At 43.8% G+C, this 20,465-nt stretch overlaps 1 long non-coding RNA gene across 1 annotated transcript; it reads left to right on the top strand.

Moving 5' to 3' along the window:
• The first annotated feature begins 3,463 nt into the window (after positions 1-3,463).
• Positions 3,464-16,856, top strand: LOC144100334 (uncharacterized). Its single transcript, XR_013307619.1, has 3 exons — positions 3,464-3,544; positions 3,631-3,704; positions 16,569-16,856. It is a non-coding gene; the product is annotated as an uncharacterized LOC144100334 (long non-coding RNA).
• Positions 16,857-20,465: the final 3,609 nt, after the last annotated feature.

The raw sequence follows: 20,465 nt of genomic DNA, 5'->3' as shown, positions 1-20,465 counted from the left end.
TACCGGATGTCGACTTGACAAAGGCGACAAGTAGGTCCATAAGGATCTGCTATAAAGGTCACATTAGCGGCGCTTTGCTGCGTTGACAGTCGCAGATAGTGACGTAGTGTTCAACGTCAGCGATCAGACAATTCGGTGGAGGGTATGAGCAAAACGACGGTGGCCAGCTATCCTTTCATGATGAGAACTCTGCAGAACTTCCTTATGAAGGTTGGCGGGGATGACACGTAGGCAGGCAGTTTTGCTGAAACGGTGCTGGTGTAGTGGGAAGCGCAAGTGGTAAAACACGGAACTCGAACAACGCGCGCGGCGTGACAAACGTCATTTTCATTCGGTCTCACTCGATGGCTTTGATCTGCCAGTACCCGCTCTCGTGGTCTACCGACGAGAAGCACTTGGCTTGGCATAGTCGGTCGAGGGTGTCCTCGGTCTTTGGGAGAGAATAGTCATGTGTTTTTCGTTATGCTATTTTGTTTGTGTTACACAACAAAATACTTTAGACTTCTGTTTTCCCTGTTTTCGTTATGGCGAGGACGACTGGGGCTGCCCTAGAGGTCTTGGAAGGCTGTACGATGCAGTCGCGAATTACTTCGTCCACTTGCCCTAGGATGGTTTGGCGTTCTAGTGGCGGCACACGAAAAGCACTCGCTCTAACTTCGCAGAAGACTGTGGATCTCGTGTTGTGTCCGCGCGGGCAGCGCTGGGTTGGTGCCAAAGGTAGGCGTGTGTGTGGTCCTCAGTGAGCGGGTGTTTTGCGGAGGAGTCGCAGAAGGAGAACGTGTTCCTAACTTTCGTTTCATGCAAAAACGCTTTGGTCTGAGCGGCCGATATTTGTCGGTGACGTTTTTCACCACAATGTTTGCCTGTCCATTCTGGAAATTAGCGACACTGCTGGCGATGCCGAGGTTTGCTCTGTGAGCAACTGTGTTTTCTTTTTCTTCAATGATGCTTTGTTTGCTATCAGTATGGACGGCTCCTAGCGGCACGATGACAGTTCTCTGGGATGGGGTGCTCACTTCTACATCGAGAACTCAGGAAAACAGTATGCTTGTATTCGAAGCTACTGCTTCGTCGGTCGAAAGTGTGCTACAGTCAGATCGAATATTCATGAGTGCTTGATGTTCAGTCAGGAAGTTCGTGCGAAAAATTACGTGACTGGAACACTGCTGTACGCCTACCAAGGTCGTGGTGTAGGGACACTCTTAGTCGAAATTCGTGCCCTTGGGAGCAATAGCAGCCGTTAGTCCTCGTGAGCAGCGCGACCGCATGCGTGCCGCATGCGTGCCGTGTGCAGATTTCACGGAGCAAATGCCTAGCCCTTGGCGTGAAAAGGACTGACTGAACAATGAACGACAGAATTTGCTCCCTCTGCTTCGCCGTTAATCCCCAAGCATGTTGGTGCCCCTCAAAGCAGGACCCCTCGCTTCACACTGATTTTGTCGTTGCTACTACCTTTTCAGTGCATTCTTTGGGGACGGGGCGCAGGTTTTTCACTTCGTCTTATTTGGCCTAAAACAAAACGTATGATTGGTAAATTTGCTTTATTTTTCACTTAGGGTGACGTTTTTGCCGCTGCTAGGCTTAAGAGGTGCGTCGGTTTGTTGACACAAATGTTTGCTGTCCTACAACCAGATGGCGCCACTACTGCACTTATCGTTCCATCTCTGTTTGCAAACTAAAAGAGGGATTGTGAGATATGGAATAAAGTCCTGCAAAATACCTGCGTGTATCGTATGGAAGCTTGCATACGCAAATGGTACGTTGACAGCGTCGCTTTATACACTTTTCTAACCATATGTATGTACGCCAAGAGCGGCGAGGTGATGGATGGGAAGCGGGAACGAGGCAGCATTCGGCGGCAGCGGCGGATTTCGCTCGCTCAAGTGTACTGAGCCATAAGGCCAGTGACAGCACCGCCGCTGTCCCAGCCGAAGAGGATGGACTGTTTTGCGTGAGAAAAAGGTTTCGTAGAATCCAAGCGGCTGGCAGCTGGGAAAGTGCATAAACAACTACTACGAGGTTCAGTACGTACCGAATGCGGGTTGAAAGGCTAAGCGTTAAGCGACCACAAGTAGTTTCATTTCGCTGCCGTTTGTTTACGGGCTTAGCTGATGCTGCGTACCGGCGACACTTAGAAAAACGATTAGCAGCAAATATTCTATTCCCGAACGCCGCTGGCCGCCAGTACAAAAAAAAACTAAGTGAACCACGGCCTTCTGTATTATTTTCAACAGGCCGCAATGAGCAGCTGTCTGTTTCTACAAATAAGAAGCACCTTATCTGCAAAAAAAAAAACGAAAAGAAAATAAGGATTTGCGGTTGTCAAGCAATGAATGGTATGTATGCACGGTTCGAATATTCTTTTTTGGCTAAAACCGCGGTTCAAACCACTGTGCGTATACTTCAAGCCTTACTTTAGCTTGTTGCAAAATCATATGACAGCAAAATAACCATACTTTGCTCTGAACTGCAATATGTTTCATTCAACTGAGAGCGATAAACCCAAACAAGTGTGTGGCTCGTATATAAGGCGTTCGCTTTAAACTCCGCAGTGTCTGCTGTGGTTGTATCCTCTGTGGTGGTATGTGCTGGTAGTATCCGTGCTTGGTTTCCAATTAAAAGGGGGTGAGTTTGAATCCTGGTATTCTCATGAGTGCTTATTTGTTTCCTTTCTTGTTGTAATAAGTGGTAGTGGTTTGTGTAAGTTTTATATGTAATAAGTTCCTCCGCCCGAACAATCCCGCACTAATTTGCAATGCAAATCGCGCTTCGTTCGCATTTTTTCTTGAAAAGGCTTCTCCCGGGGACTAACTGTTGCACCCCTTTCTTAGAGGACCAACAGTTGCACCCTTTGCAGTTGATCCTGAAAAGGACTAATGGTTTTGGCAAATCAGTTCTTCCCCAAAGAGACTAACCTTTCACCCACTTTTAATCTCTTTTTGCTTACAGTGTACGTCCGTTAACTATCGCTTGTGTGATGCATCGTCCCGATGACCTTCTAAGGTGGGTTGCAGCGGTGCGGATTTGGGGGTCGTTATAAGCCGCCGTGAAATTCTTCATGTGGTCGACGAAGAGTTTGCCGAAGACGGAGTAATCTGCTACCGTGAAAGCCTAGTCGGTAGCCTTGCGGCCATAAAGCGTCACTTATAGTTGGGCGGTTTTCGGCCTCGGACGGGTCGTTCACCCCGGAGCTGTGCCACGGCTTTTGCGAGTGTGATAATCGTGGCTCGGGTGTGTCGTCGAGGATCTTCTGGCTGCCGGCTTCGTCTGAGACATATGTGGTGTCCCTATCGAAGTTATGATTGTTTGCTGAGTCCTCAACTGTGTACGGCGCCTTCATGCAGCTTGGCTGTTGGAAGACCTTCGTCGCTTAGCTGCTGAGCAACCTTAACTCCAAAGATTGCTTTCTTTAGTTTACCGGATGCCGGCTGCGGGACCTTTATTGAAAGGCTACTTCGTAGGTTCAACGTGGCGACGCAGTTGGCGGAGATGAAGGTGACGGGGACGTCGATAGGCGGCTGTGCGTGTAGTCGACGAGACGCAAGTACCCATTTATTTCGTGTAGTTGCTGGGCTTGTTATGGTCGTGGTGCATTGTACGAAAAATCCCCAGTGGCCCATTATTCTGCAGGAGCAGCGTCGGAGGATATAGCGGCTATCCGTAATGGAAGCAGAGTGGGTGACGTTGGTTGGTGTCCACCACAAGTATGTGTTCTGAGGTCTAAAATGTTGAAACATAGGCGGCAGACAGTTGTCGTTGGGACGGCGCATTGATCTGCTCTCCCTAATTGGCGGGACGCCTTTCGCTGCGTACCATGGCGGTGTGTGCCATGGCCTGTATTTCTGAGAGATGCCCAAAGCCTTGTGGACTTACTCCCGAAACATGTCCGTTTACGATGAGACGTGATATGATGGTAGGATAACTTGGCGAACTTCCTCCCAATCTCGCGGATGACTTCCCGCTAATCTTTGTTGTCCGGTTGCACTGTATCCGCATGCCTGTAAGAGAACACGATCCGGTAGTAATGGCGAGCTGTGGCTTCTAGGGTTCTCTCCCGGTGGTGCCAGAGCGATGAATTTGGCTACAATTTTATACGGTTTGCGTACAAGGCCAGTGAAAAGCTTGCACTTTATAGCAGGTGTGAAGAATATGACTTCCTTCTTTTCTGTCCTATCGCTGTCGGAAAGCTGGAAGCGGGGTGTATTTTTTTCGACACAGGCTGTGAGGGTCTCACTCAGGTGCTGGCTGTTCACCTGAAGCAGAAAGTCGCCTCTTTCTTTGCGGAGAACGTTGCCGAATGTTTCGAGCATTTTTCGCTTGAATCCATACCAGGTGTGCAAGCAAGTCTCGTGTCTGTGATATCAAATTTGTGCCGAGACATCGAGAGCCAAGGCGTTTCAGAGTTTGGTGTGGTCGACCGTTCTACTGAACGTTGCCGCATGACAAAACTGAAACAACTATTCTTATTTATTGGGGGGAGACTGTTGAAATACGAGTGACGAGGATTGTGTGGCAGAATCCATCTTCGGAAGCACGGCGGGCTTACGATGCTGCACTTCCACCTAATGTAACATGGTGGTGACGGCAGTCCGCAAGCAAGAATACATCAAAAGGCTTACAAACGAACCTCTTCGTCGTTGTTATTTGCGCGCTTAAAAAAAAAGTCCAATCGGCGGCGACGATAGCAAGGAATTTCAATAAAGTAAGCTTTTAGGCAAGTTGGTTCATTAGCTAGGCCATAACTTCACTGCGAAAAAAACAATCGCTTAGGGAAGAAAACACTCAAGACACGGGCAAACACTGCACTCAGAATTAATTTATTTCACGAATGCGTGGGAAATATAAATGCGCCACTGCGCATGCACACAGGAAACAGAAGGAAAGAAAGAAGAAAAAAGATGTGCGAACGACAGTTTAGAACATTTCACATCATGTGATACATCTTATCTTTTGGCAGAGAAAATGTTCTGCTCCGGCCGGCACAAGTGAAACGCAATTATCGCCCCTTTTCTTCATATGGTATGCTTCCAGTCCTCCCCGCCTTTCCTCCTCCTCTTCCTCCTCCCTCTCCTCATTTCCTCCTTTTCCTTCCAGTAGTTCAGGTGCAGTTTGATCTTTGCTTTTGTGCAGAATCATTGCACTGGAAAAAGGCGGCTAATATTCATCGCAAGACGTGCAATGCGCAATCAAGCTCACATCTTCGTTATTCACACAATTTCGTCCGTGCTCTTCTAACCGGCCGTTGATGCTCCTGCCAGTTTGACATAAGCTTTTCCGGACGGCAGTGAGTCCCGTACACCACTCCTCATTGGCACTGCACATATGGCTTGGCAAGCCTTTTTCTCCAACCAGCTTTGGAGGTCTCTTCGCGGATATGCGAGAGCATAATAGTTGGCTGAGCTTTAGCAGAGCCGAAAAAACGAACGACACCTCATACCTGTTCGCTGCTTTCTTATAAGTTAAACGCAACTTTATGCAGGTACGGGGCAACTTTAGGTAGTACGGTCCGCACACCTTTCCTCGTTTTCAGAGTCGTAGAGCTCTTCTTTACCTACTTCAGAAGAGTCTCAGCAACAGCCATCACACCGATCGAGGCTTGCCTGAATAAAAAATTCTTGTCAATTGGATATCAAAGCTGGCCCGCATTTCACGTTCGCACGAATTCTCAAGTGCTGATTCGAGGCACAAGTTCACTATTTAACCCTTTGCGCATATTTTTTTTTAATTTCTGGCTAAAAATTACAGTCAGCTGCAATTATGCCGAAGGGAACAATACCAAATTTAGTTTCCAGAACACTGATGTACTTGATGCGTTTTAGCAATTATTTGTCGCGTATTATACGTGATACACCATGCAGCTAAGGATACTTTTTGTGAAAATATAAAAGTGCATTTAAACAGCTCTAACTAAACAAGAATTACCATACCAAATCACATAATTATAAAATTTTGAACGAAAAGTACTTTCCAGATATCCAGCCAGACTAGAACGCATGATTAACACTTGTGGTGGCTCAACATCTAAGGCACCAGTTACAGTGCGCTGCGATAAGAAATTATCTGTTACTCTTAACGATATTCAGGACAAGAAAATGTACCATATCTTAGGATACGCTATGCGTGAAGGGGTTAAATATTTTTGAGTGTGCTGAACCATAAGGCAGCAGTTGTTTTTGCACACCCGGGGCGTATCTCCAACACACATGGTCCCCACCAAACTTAAGCCCTGGATCAAAAAACGAAAGATCATTCTGATTTGTTATTTCGCAAGTGAAGGCCATTCTTTTCGTGCTCTTTTCAAGCGTCTTGAATTTTTATTAACAATAGCGCAGTAGAGTAGAAGGCTCCGCTTGTCCAACAAGATTAAAAAAAGTCATCAACACATCGGTACACTTTAGTGACTTCGTCTGGGTTACAAACATAGGCTAAAATCACGTCAATGCTGGTAAAAAATATAGCCTATAATGAGGGCAACATAGTACCCAATACATATTCCTTTGGATTGTAAGTAGTGCTGGCTATTTACAGGCTAAAAGTTCCTTGGATGCAATATTCTAAACGAGTTAAAAAATTGTCAACAATCATACCGACTCAATTCTGGAAAGGAACAACGCCACTTTGGTGCATCACTCTTTCAGTGACGCGAATAACTCTTGGTGAGGTATGGAAGAGAACAAATGCTATACGTCCACTGAGAACACAAGGGCAATTTTGTGGTTGCTCAAGAGGAAATCAAGAGTTTCTCTAAAATTCTTTCTGAAAGCGTATTCTGCAGACTTCTCTGCAACTATACTACTGTCTGTGTAGGCTGTTTGTATAGGAGTCCCTCTTCAGGAGATGAGTGCATTTCTGTCATTCATGACTTCCTTCAACAATATGCTTGCAGCACTAGAATCATTCTCATGGGTGACTTTAACCTTCCGGACGTGGACTGGATAACTATGCAACACACATCATCATCTTCAGAAGCTCTTTTTGGCTTAATGCTCTCCTTTAATCTCCACCAAATTATCCTAGAACCAACGCGCAAGCAAGGATCAGCAAACAATATACTCGACCTTATACTAATCAGTGATCACTTTCCAGTACACCAAGCGCAGACAGAAATCATCGAAGGCATCTCTGATCACAACATACCATTATGTTTGTTACCTCTAGACTGCTCAATACAAAAACGATCCGATGTAAAGACAACACTGAACTTCGATAAGGCTGATAATGTCAGCTTATTAACCTACCTCGCACATGAATTTGAAGCATTCAGTGAAATGGTCTCCGACCCCTCAATCAATATTAACAGGGTTTGGCTTCGTTTTAAGACTATGGTTTCACACTGCATAACTAATCATGTTCCACTAAAAACTAAGCGTCCACAAAGAAACAGTCCATGGGTAACAAGGGATGTTATCCACGCTAAACGTCATGTGAAAAGGTTGCGTATTTCTATCAAAAATCATGGTTCATGTTCTTCTAAAACTACAAAACTAGCCTGCGCAATCGCGAAGTTCAGAGAGATAGGCAAACGGGCCAAGAGACACTACTTTAATGTAACACTGCCTAACTTTCTGACAAACAACCCGCATATATTTTGGAACCATTTCCGTCCAACTAAGAACCCGTTATCCGACTTGTCTCCAGAAGATAGAGCTAACAATGCTAATGCGTACAACACGTTTTTTCACTCAAGTTTCACAAAAGATGACGGTAATCTCCCGGACTTTTACGGCACTCAAACATCACGCATTGACCCTTTATTCATATCAGATGCCGGCATTTTTAATCTATTACTCACGCTTGACCCTAAAAAATCACCCGGACCAGACAATATCCCAAACGATTTCTTGAAACGATACGCAGAATGTGCAGCAGATACTTGGGTCTAATATTTCGTAAATCTCTCGAGTCATCAACTTTACCGGACGACTGGAAGAAGGCAAAGATTATACCAATACACAAAACAGGAGACACCACATTACCATCGAACTATAGACCAATATCTCTCACCAGCACGGCTTGCAAGATGCTCGAGCATATCATCCTTCAACACCTAACAAACTTCCTTGATACACACAATCTGTTATCTCCAAACCAACATGGATTCCGTCATGGGCTATCAACCGTCACACAGCTTACAGAGGTTGTGCATGACCTTGCATTCGCCATCAATAACTGTAGCCAGACTGACATTATATTATTGGACTTTTCTAAAGCATTCGATCGCGTCTGCCACAAAAAATTAATAGCAAAGTTACGGGGTGCCATCGGGGATGGGGAAATTTTAGATTGGATTTCAGATTACTTATCAAACCGGACACAATTCGTACTGTTTCAGAACATGGAATCTGCGACAGTACCCGTCATATCAGGTGTACCTCAAGGATCCGTGTTGGGGCCACTGTTATTTTTAATTTTCATCAACGACATAACCAACAATATCGATTCTAACATCAAACTCTTCGCCGATGACTGCATTATCTATAAAACAATTAACAGCTACGAAGACCACATTTCACTCAGCGATTCATTGAACAAAATAACCGAATGGTGCAAAACATGGCAAATGACGGTAAACACGACTAAATCTGTTTGCATGACGGTAACAAGAAAAAGGCAACCTTATGATTTTCAGTACTTTGTTAATGGCAGAATACTGACGAAAGTTCACCAGCATAAGTACTTAGGCATCACACTAACTTCTGACCTCAGATGGGACGCGCACATTGCTAGCATAACCTCGAAAGCATTACGCAAACTATTTTTTCTTCGAAGATGTCTGCGCCTTGCACCCACATCGACAAAGCTTCTCGCATATACTACTTTCGTTCGACCAGTTTTAGAATACGCTAACACAGTTTGGTTCCCCCATTCAGTGACTAATGTAACAAAACTAGAAAAAGTACAGCGTAAAGCATTGCGGTTTATACACAACAAATATAAGCGCACAGATTCACCAACTAACCTCGCGGCTATTTCGGGTTTAGAGACGCTATCATCAAGAGCGCAACAAGCACGACTAAAATTTTTATTTCACCTGATGCACAACTACTACAAGATAGACGTATCAAAATACATATCTTTCTCGCAATCACGCCCGTCGAGGCATAAACACGCAGCCGCGATAACAGAATACTCATGCCATAACGACACATTCATGTATTCGTACTTTCCCCTCGTGATCAGAGAATGGAATCGCCTTGATCCCTCAATCATAACTGCCACCACATTATCTCAGTTCACGTCACGGATAGAATCATTATCAATTAACGAATAAAGCAGTTTCACTGACATACTCAACCGCCTCTCATCACTTCATTAGATTGTTAATTAATTGTGAAGAAAGTCTTATTTTTTCCGCTGCTGTGTTCCCATGTGCTCTAATTGAATTCCTTATGGCAATGCTCTACCCGACTCCTAGACATGTATTTTTCTTTTTCCTTGCTAATGTTTACCTTTTCTTGTATTTTTCTTGTTCCTTTCTGTTCACGTGTGTTTGATTTGTATTCCAAAGTGCACGGCTCAAATTTTTATCATGTTTGTCATTTTTGTTCGCCCACCTGCTATGGTCCCTGATGGGACTGGCAGTATTGTAAATAAATAAATAAATAAATAAATAAATAAATAAATAAATAAATAAATAAATAAATAAATAAGAAAAGTGTCACTAAATATGAGGTGTTGCAAAGATCTTTGCAGAAACCGACATACAAGCTAATGCTATATGTCATTGCAACAATAGGCCGAAACGGCACACCTGGTTTATGCGTCTTCGCACTAAAAAAAAAAAAAACCTTTATATGCAATGCCTTTACAAGTGATTATCTGCCTTGAAAACTTGCACTTTCCAGTATCCTTGCAAAATTGCCTATTGTTTTGCAATTTTGGGATTGCTTTTTTTAAGGGGGTGTTTTTTTGCACAGCCTAAGCGGCTTTCTCGCGGAAAAAGCCTTTCGGTAAACTACAAACGCTACGTTTTTGTCCACGTCTAAAAGTGAGACCTCAATCTCTTCAAATTGCGCCACCACCGTCTGCAAGGACGCGATAACATGCCTATCGTTAGGAAAAGCAGCTGCTTTCAAAAGGCAGTCCGCACCTTCAAGCAGTCATCTTCCCTATTTTTCAATCGGCGCTTTCTTTTATTGCGGCGGTTGAGTGCTGTCAAGTCTTTATTCGGTACAGACGATGGAAGCCGCTACCTGGGTCCTTTGTTCATTAGACTGCGAAAACTCTGGGGTGAGTTTACCCCACCTAACACTGTAAGGCTTCCGCTGGCTTGTACCTTCCTCTTTGAAGTCTCAGGATCATGCCTTAGGTAGTAGCTCCACCAGAGCTCAGTCAGGTAGGCAGTGAGCTGTTCGAAATAGTGCAGCTTGGACTCGGCGAGCCACATAGGATTAGGGTGTAGCACGTCACTGACAACCAGTGCTGTACAACCGCACCTGACGCCAAAGCTCTGAGTGTAGAATTTTTTCTATGTACTTTACATTCCCGCACGAAATAGTCCGAAAAGGGCACTCACTTCTTCCGGAATCCGGCCTTTTCTGAGAAGGATGGCGATGTACCGTGCACGAGATGCCGTGAAGATAGTATTGGCGATTAATGTATCTACATAAGGGAATACTTGACACAGAAAGAAGGGCCCACTGTAGAAGAAAGGGCTTTAGTAAAACGAGCTTTTGGGCAAGTTGGTTGCTTAGCTTGGACATAACTGCAGCGCAACAAAAGACAACCACAAAGTGAAGAAAACACTCAAGAAGCGGAGAAACGCTCCACCCACAACTGATTTATTTTACCATGCATGAGAAATATAAATGCTCTGCAGCGCATTCGCACAAAAAACAGAAGGAAAAGAAGGAGGAAAGACGCGTGCCAATGGCAAGTTGAAACATTTTACATCTTTGATAAATCTTTTGGCAGAGGAAAGGTTGCATACTGACATTTTTTTTTCACTTTTCATCATCATCATCATCAGCCTCACTACGCCCACAGCAGGGCAAAGGCCTCACCCATGTCTCTCCAATTAACCCTGTCCTTTGCCAGCTGCATTCACCGTATCCCCGCAAACTTGTTAATCTCGCCCCTGCCAGTGATCTGCGATTTCACGCTAGGGATTCACCACGACCTCCAAATGGTCCACGAGATCAGCCGGGCATCCCGTTTAGATCCGAACGTTCGCGCGCCACATTGCATGTTCATAGGACGCCCGCCGCCCACCTAACTTTCTGCCGCCCCTTGCTACGCTTGCCTTCTCTTGGAATCCACTCCATTTCTTTTAAGGACCAACGCTTATCGTGCCTTCGCATTACATGCCCTGCCAAAGTCCATTTCTTCCTCTTTATTTCGACTACGATGTCGTTAACCCGTGTTTGTTCCCTCACCCACTCTGCCCGCTTCTGGTCTCTTGACGTTCTACTTATCATTTTTATTTCCATAGCTCGCTGCGTTGTCCTTAACTTGAGCTGAACCGTTTTCGTTAGCGTCCACGTTTCTTCCTTGTAGGTGAGTACTGTTGTATACGTTTCTCTTGAGGGATACTGGTAAACTGCCATTCATAATCTGAGACAACTGGCCATATGCGCTCTACCCCATTCTTATTCTTCTAGTTATTTCCCTCTCGTGATCCGGATCAGCGGTCACTACCTGCCCTAAGTAGACATATTCCTTTACTACTTCCAGCACCTCGCTATCAATTGTGAACTGCTGTTTCCTTGCTAGACCGTTAAACATTACTTTGGTTTTCTGCATGTTAATTTTTAGACCCATCGTTCTGCTCTGCGTGTCTATCTCATTGACCATGCTTTGCAATTCATCTCCTGGGTTACTTAGCAAGGCAATGTTATCAGCGAATCGCAGATTATTTCGGTATTCTCCATAAACTCTTATCCCTAACTGTTTCCAATTCAGGCCTCGGAATACCTCCTGTAAACAGGCAGTGAACGGCATTGGTGAGATCGTGTCTCCCTGCTTGACGCCCTTTTTTATTGGAATTTTATTGCTGACTTTATGGAGGACTATAGAAGCTGTTCCGTTTTTATAGACATCTTCCAGTACTTTCACATGTCTCTTCTATATCCTGATTCCGCAATGCCTGCACGACTGCCGAGGTCTCGACTGAGTGAAATGCTTTCTAGTAATCAATGAAGGGCATATATTGGGGTTGGTTATATTCTGCGTATTTCTCTATCACCTGATTGATAGTGTGAATATGATCTATTATGGAATATCCTTTGCAAAAGCCTGCCTGATCATTTGGTTGATTGAATTCTAAGCTTGCCCTGACTCTATTAGCGATTGCCTTAGTAAATGCCTTGTAGGCAACGGACAGTAAGCTGATCGCACCTCTTACTTACTCTTTTTCTTCTTTCATTCCCACCTTCTTCCCTTCTCTTAGGGTGCGGTTCGGGTGTGCACCGCCATGTGAGACAATTACTGCGCAATCTCCTTTCCTCAAAAACCAATTTTCAATATGGTGTGAGTGTGAGAAGGTAATTGGAGGAAGAGAGTACGGCTAGAGTGGCGCTTTGTTTGTGGCCCCTACTACCGCTATGGTAGCTACCACGAAGGGCATTGCCCGAGAAGAGGTTCAGAGGCCGGGGATCGCTGCGTGCTCTGCCGGAGCCGAAACCCAGAGCCGCCTCTCTTGGGCACTGCTTGTTTTGTCTGCGGCTGTTTATAAAGCACTTCACCACAGGAGGTTGGCTCAAAAGTATTACGGAGACTGCTAATTGTCGGCCAATATTTTTGTAGACCTTTTTTATTACTGCCATTGAAGTCTACCTATTGTGCGCTATCTACTAGCTGTGCTCACGCACTATGATTAATGATCAGGGCATGTGTTACCTAGTGTAGTAAACTTCCGTGTTGCACACTTTTGCTTTCCCATTCTGTTGAATTAGAGATGCACAGCGCAAGCAAGGCAGCAATGGGGGCTAGTTGGTTGTGCATATTGATGGAAAAAAACGCTGCTAAGAAAGAGACGACAAAAGAAAATTAGGTACACAACACAAGCGTGCACTGGCAACTAAGTTTTATTCTGTAAAGAGGCCACATAAATACATTCCATGCACATGCTCGATTCACATAAAAATAACTAGCAATTCATTGCCTCCGGCTGGGTTCCATCCGTACGCACCTTCTCTTCTTGATTATTTTGACTTCTCACCAACGAGGGTGTGCTCCACCAAGGATGGAGTTCTCCGCCGGGGGTAAAGATAAAAGAAGCCTTCGAGATTTGGGTGGCCGGCGAAGACATGCGCAAGTACACCCTCGGCGGCGCTAAGAAGTGAGGAGTTAAAACTAATCAAGAAAGTGCGTACCGATGGGACGCAACTGGCGGCAATAAATTGCGTGTTCTTTTATGTGAATTCAGCATGTGCATGCAACGTATTTGTGGCTTATTTCCAGAATAAACTTTACTTGTCAGTGCGCACTTGTCCATTGTACCTCGTTTTGTTCTGTCGTCTCTTTCCTACTGCAGCGCGTTTTTTTTTTCCTCGATATGCACAACACCCCTATGGAATGGTTTTATAGACGCGTTCTATAACTTTGTAAATAAAGACGTACTAGGGAAGTAAAGTATGAGTGAGTAGGTGCAACTTTAACATATTACATGAAGAATGCCTGTCACCTGAATCTTTACTTTTGATTTTATGAAAAAATGGGTTGTTCTATCACACGGAAAGCGGAACTTTTTCGGTATGCACTACCAGCAACAAGTGAAGCGCGAACAAGAACATTTAAATACAATCATGAGAATGATATTTCAATCGAGGAAGCTCGGTACCAGCGTGGGTTGATATTACTTAGAAGAGCTGTTGATAAACCTTGTTTTTAATTCCTCTCCAAGAGCTTATACGTTTTTTTTTGGGTTGGCATGCCAGGCAGCTTGTTTGCAACTAATTTGTTGCTTAGAGTACATGAATCAGCATGTGCCGTCATGCATGACAGCCCATTTAGTGCGTCAGCATAGCAATACCATGTACAACCACTGTATACCGCTTCCGCCCGCATTAGCACCATGTGTTCAGACGGTCCCAAACTGCTAAGCAGAATCTAACTTGGCCTCTCGATAGCTTGTAGAAGTGGTCTACAGTGGCAGTATACGCTAATGTTGCACTGATGCGCTCAAATGTGTTCCATCAAATTTCAAAACAAAGCTTTGTTGCTCATGAGGACTACAGTACGCATCCTTAACAAAGTTGACTGTTGAGAGAGTTGGATATTGAAAGTGCCGGAGGAGACAAAGGATGGCACGGACAAACAGAACATGTGTTTTTTTAAGGGAATGAAGAGGCGCAGTAACTATGTGACCTCTCGGTGGGCACCTCAACTGTGCCATGAGGGAAGCGATGAGAGCGCAATTAAACAAGGCAGAAACGTGCCTCTAAACGAGCGCTCTAACCACCGAACCGGCAATTATTCGAACTAGCTTTATTCGACGCCTGTTTTTGTGAAGCGCCCACCTGCACTATTGCAAGCAGCATTCACTCGGAGAATGCAGTCTGCATAGAGAGAAAGGAAACTAACTTCTAACCAAAAGCCAACTTCTAATCAAAATAATGAGGACACTTATATACATTCCCTGGCATGCCGTCCACGATACGTGTCAAATTAAGGAAAAAGTAGCCGAAGCAAGGCACAGTGCAGCTTCATGAATTACATGACGGATTCAGTTAGCTAATTCTATAGCACAGTTTTTCCCACTGCACAGTTGCAGTCTTCGCTGAGAGGCGATGCTTGGCACCGTATCGTTTCCTGTTGATGAGGCTATATAATTCTGTGGTCTTTGGTCGTTTTAGTTGCAGTATCAGATTTATAAATAGTGGCAGAATATACCAATAGCAAGTCGTTACTTTACAACTACCTTGAGTGCCTACCTCCACCATGTTGCACGAAGCTGCTGACAGTGCTATTTATGAGATGCGCTAACGTGGCAATCTATGTGAGGTTTCGAATGCGGCATGCTCCGAGAATTATGTGAGAATTTTTTTTCTGGTGTAAAATTAAAAAAAAAATGCACTGCGATTGGTAAAATCTACCAGCACTGAGTTTTTGATCGATCATGCTGTTGATCCTAAACAGACCTTTCTTCGATGCATGAGCATCTGTGATTTGGCTTGCATCGCAATGTATAAGAGAACAAAGTGCTCTGAAGCTGTCGTCTTTGTGGCTGCAATGGAGGTCCTGTACTATGCGTACTTGTTTCCGCGTGAGGTGCAGCGTGGTTGTGCCAGCCACTTTGAAGTCTATTCAGAGGTTATGAAAAATGCTTTACTTCTTATTAACTAAGCAGATAACTTCGTTTTATCAGGGCATTTTTTCATGCCTATTGCAGTAGCCTTATATTCGAATTAGTATCAGAGGAAGACCTGAGTGAATTACACCAGTTTAGCTCTAACCATACCTAAACTGCATCGTCTGAAATCTCTCCCACATCATCTTTAACCTTGTAGTCACTCAAGGTTCGCTTAAAATTTATGCATGCAGCGCCCTGGTAAAGCTCTGCCTACAACTTTTAGCCATGGTTTCACTCTTTGTGAAAATGAAAAATGAACTGAAATTATACTTCAACAACCTGACAGGCAGTGCTCGGAGCACAGTGTGGTTCAAGTACAGAAACATATCAAGTTGGCTGCACAATATTCAGAATATTCAACTCTACATGCTGCTCTACGATAAGCTCACATGTTTATAGGATTAGTGCGTGATTATGCCATTTTTGCTTTTCCTTGATTTGATATAGGAAGGCAATATGGGGCAGAATTAGTTTCTTGAAATAAACTATTGCTCCGAAATAAATAAAAAGCAGACATTCGGTTATGTTAGAAATATAGCATTATACTTTCAAGCATTCTGCACAACGAATTAAAGATATAATGCTTGGTAGACCAGTTGTGCATTTTACCCGAGAGAACTGCCACCGGAAAATTACAGTAGCCTGACAGTCACCCTTGTAATAACATTCATATTGCTAAAACTTTATGGCGTCAACTGACATTAGTTTGCAGTCTGTGATCAGTTGACTCTTGCAAGTCTCATTACCCGTATTCCTCTATGTACAGCGACAACTGTTTCATCATACCTTCCATATGGCATGCACTGAATGTGCGCGCTTGGCTCTGGTAATCTCGAGCTAGTACATGAAGCACTGAAGTTATCCTTTACAAAAATGACCTTTGAGCTTCTGGTGTCATGTTCGTGCATTCCTTGTGACACATTATAGAGTCATCAGGAAGTCAGGCATTCATGTCTTTCAACAATAAAACTCATCAGAGAATCTTTTGCAACCATACAGAAGATTTCCTTATGTCATTACACATTAATAACTCTTATGTTGTTTTCATGCATTCCTTTGTGCGTACCACAAAGGGATGCATGAAAGAACTGGACCAAGCGCGGCAGGCATTGAGGGGGGATTGGAGGATGAGCTGTATCCTTTTGTGACTCTGCCGGCAGTCTGGAAAGGGAGAGGTGGGTCATTGACCAGCGAAGGTTTTCTGGAAAAAAATTGTTTGCTTACTGCTATCTGTATATTACACTCAAGGTTCCATTTTTTCTTCTTTATTTTCCAGATCAGTGCTCGTTCCCTCTGTTCTTAATCTGGCGAGGTGGCGTTCATATGAGTGGCTCACAAACGTACGTGTTCCAGCAAGACTGAAAGCAAGAACTCAGGGTTTTACTGCAAAGTGCAAAATATAGGCTTGAAGACACTGGGGAACAGGAATGAACTGCTAAATAAGGCTCGCTCAATCGCAGGTTCAAACGGCCAGCGTAAGCGAGTGCTCCCTTCTAATACTTTCTATAACTCCAAACAGTGCAAAAATGAACGCAACAAGAAAAAAGCCCAAGTGAAAAACATGCGGTGTACCAATGCGAATAATAAAAAAAAAAGAAGGCAGTGCCTATTTATAATTACTTCTTACTCTGTTTTCCCCTATTTCACAGTCTCTCGATATTCAGTCACCTCTTAAGTGTGTTAACATTTCTGAAATGTTTAGCTGGATGTGAAGGATGTGTGTCGCTGCCATGCTCACAGGTTGTGAAGGTGCTATAGCGCATTATTCCAGTAATTATTGCCCCGAAGCGCAGTCTTCTCTACGGTGTAAGAATAAGCCGTGGTCTGTACCAAGGATTAGGAGCGCTAAGGGAGTAAAACGGACAGCCGATGTTCTGAGACTTGTAATTTCCTTAAAGGTTTGATACGGCCAATGAGTTGCACGTCAAGGCTCGGATATGTTGGAGGCCCAATGGGCTTGAAAGGGCCTACTGAACAACGTTGTTTTTTCCGTGTGCGCATATAGCTGCTGCTGCTACATTTACACGCAATGGAAGACAGGAAATAGCTGCAGACACATATATAAAGCCAAAAAAGTATGTCGGTTAGCAACTGGTGTGGTTTAGTGGTTAGCACAGTGGGTTACGGGTCCCAAGGTGGCTGATTCGAATCCCCATATGGGCTGGTTATCGTTTTATTGTTGTTGCTTTATATTTTTATTTTCACGCTTTTTTTCAGCACTGATCACAATATTTGCAACGGCGGGTAAGGCAGCAGAGAGTCATGAACTATATATTCATCAGAAAAGCATTCATTAAGAACACACTAGAACCACGGTGGCCAATTCGTTTTTGAAAACAGGAATACATCAGGAAAAGGCACCAGAAAGTGATGAGAATAATAATAATAATAATTGGTTTTTGGGGGAAAGGAAATGACGCAGTACCTGTCTCATATATCGTTGGACACCTGAACCGTGCCGTAAGGGAAGGGATAGAGGAGGGAGTGAAAGAAGAAAGGAAGAGTGAGGTGCCGTAATGGAGGGCTCAGAATAATTTCGACCACCTGGGGATCTTTAACGTGCACTGAAATCGCACAGAACACGGGCGCCTTAGCGTTTTTCCTCCATAAAAACGCAGCCGCCGCGGTTGGGATGATGAGAAAGGCATATGAGCCTAATGTCAAAAGTCATTAGAGTTTCTAAGAAAAGCCATTACATGTTTTCTTAAGGGATCCCTTTCCCTGGATCACGACGAATAGTGCCTGATTGCTTATTAGAAGTGGTGGGTCTTCAGGACATAGTCACTGCTGAGTGATGCTCAGGACGTATTCAGTGCTGTTTAAATGCATCAAGTAAAGATATCTGCATTTATCACAGTGCTGGCTGCGAAAATGACCACGAGTGCTTGCAGGATGGCCTCAACTCTCTCCTATCATGGTGCAGCATGGAGAGCATGAGACTCAATATTTTGAAGTGCAAAGTGGCAAGGTTCGTAAATAAAAAGCAGCCTTTCAGTTAAGATTATCTTATCAATCACATTGCTTTGTCCGTTGTGACAATTTAAACATCTACGCGTTATGTTTTCGAGAACGATGTCCTGGAATGCTTGGAGAGAGTATTTAACGGCAAAGGCTAGCCGGGAGTTGAACTTCTTGCGACGCAGCTTCAGGCATACTCCGCTGGATTTAAAACAATCCTTGTATATTGCAAATGTTTGTACGACCTTAGAGTATACGTTCGTGGTATGGTTTTTGGCAACAAAAAAGAATATAAATATACTGGAGCGAACACAGAAGAGTGCAGCTCGGTTTGAGACCGGCGACTGTGACTTCACGAACCACTCATCTAATATTGTGAAGCCACTGGGGTTGTCCTTGCTATCTGATAGGCGTAGGCATTTACGACTAGCATAGCTTTTTACCATAATAAAATTAAAACTGTAATTAATAGTGAAACGTACCTAAAGGAGCCCGTTTACGTGTCCGCCTGCGTGGACGACAGTATGAAAATAAGAGAGTGTAGCTGCAGACTAAATATTTTCAAATTTATTTTTCCCACCGTACGATTCAGGACTGGAACTGTTTGCTGGATTAAATCGTGATAGCACCTCCTCCGTCCTTTTTCACATTACTACACGACCACATTTTTAGATAAATGACTTCATTGTTGCATTCTTTTTCAGTTTTATTATGTATCTATTTTGTATGTTGTGTACTGTCATAATGGATTCTTTGAAATTCTGCCGTTTTTGTGTTTCATTTGCATATTGTATGTATTTTGTATACTACACCGAATGCCTGTATTCCGTCATGTTTCATGCATTTCCCTTACAATAATGCCCAGCAGGGTGCTGTAGGAACCACTATAAATAAATAAAAATAAACGCACAACGCCACTCGCTATAGCGTGACTACACAGAATGGCAAGGGGAAGATTGGCATAACGGAAGAAATTAATTAAAACTTGTTGCTGGATAATCGGTGACGCCTTCACTTGAGCAAAAAGTTAATGATGCAATGGAAATGTTGACGAGGGAAGAACACAGGACAACGGGATATAAAATAATTTTTTATTAAAAAAAACAGTTATTAGGCAGGGAGGAGGCTGTCATCTTCAGTAATCTTCAAGAAGGTGCAAAGAGCCATAAAAGTGTTAAAGAAAGGAAAAACCTGTTCTAGTTTTGACCAGCTAAGAAGATAAAAGCGATAGTGGCAAAATGAGCAATGATTCTTCAAGTGTAATGAAAAGTTAAATAATGTGTGGTGTATAGGACCTTGGAATATATTTTGCAGAAGGCGAGCCTATAATTGGCGCCTTGAAAAGAAAGATACATTAAAAGGCGAAACAAAAAGATGAAACTGCTTTTAAAACTTCAGAGATGACTACATAGAATGCACAGCTCATAGGTGTGCAGACAGCAAACCACATACACGAAATGACGCAGCGGTGACTCAGTGGTTATGGTGCTCGGCTGTTGACCGAAAAGACACGGCATTGATCTCGACCGCGGGGGTCGCATTTCGATGGAGGTGGAATGCAAGGGGCCGTACACTTTGTTTTGCGATATTTTGCCAGAGTCGCTTGGGGACATTAAAACCCATTTTATAATCCAAACATACATGTAATCTTCAATCATAAAATAATTCCATTAAACGAGCATCACTCTTATGCAGTGATTTAACGCAACCCTTGCACAACATAAGCCCCTTTTCGTTAAAAACGAAGTCTCTTTCAGTTCATGGACAACATGGTCACGGGTTGTATCTAAGGCAGCAGTTCCTTCAAAAAGAGGCATAACTGGCGCTCTTCACAATACCTACAGTTTACTGGCAGCTTTAGCAAGTAAATCCTATCTCGTTTGCTAACCACTAATAAGAGTAGCAATAATTCAGCCCGTATTAGACACACCGGGTTTTTGTTATCATACGAGCACTTCTCATTCAGTATCTGAGGGCTTTCTGTAGTAAAAGTCAAAATCGGCTGATGCAGGGTGCGCTTGTGGCAAGGGCAGCTGTGGCAAGGGCAGTAGTGCGGCAACTTTAACATTTGTTTCCCTATGTAATATTGGTGGCGGTTTGCCTTTGCGAAGTGCTTCATGTAATTATTGAGAACTAGGGAAAATCGCCTTGAATGCCTTCAGCTGCCCTGTTTTGTAGCAGTTGATCTTTATTTGAAAGGGCGGGGAGGTCTCAT

The sequence above is a fragment of the Amblyomma americanum genome, chromosome 8, assembly GCF_052857255.1.
Source record: "Amblyomma americanum isolate KBUSLIRL-KWMA chromosome 8, ASM5285725v1, whole genome shotgun sequence".
Classification (NCBI taxonomy): Eukaryota; Metazoa; Arthropoda; class Arachnida; order Ixodida; family Ixodidae; genus Amblyomma; species Amblyomma americanum.
Note: the sequence above shows the minus strand (reverse complement) of the source record. Positions and strands in the feature narration are given on the sequence as shown.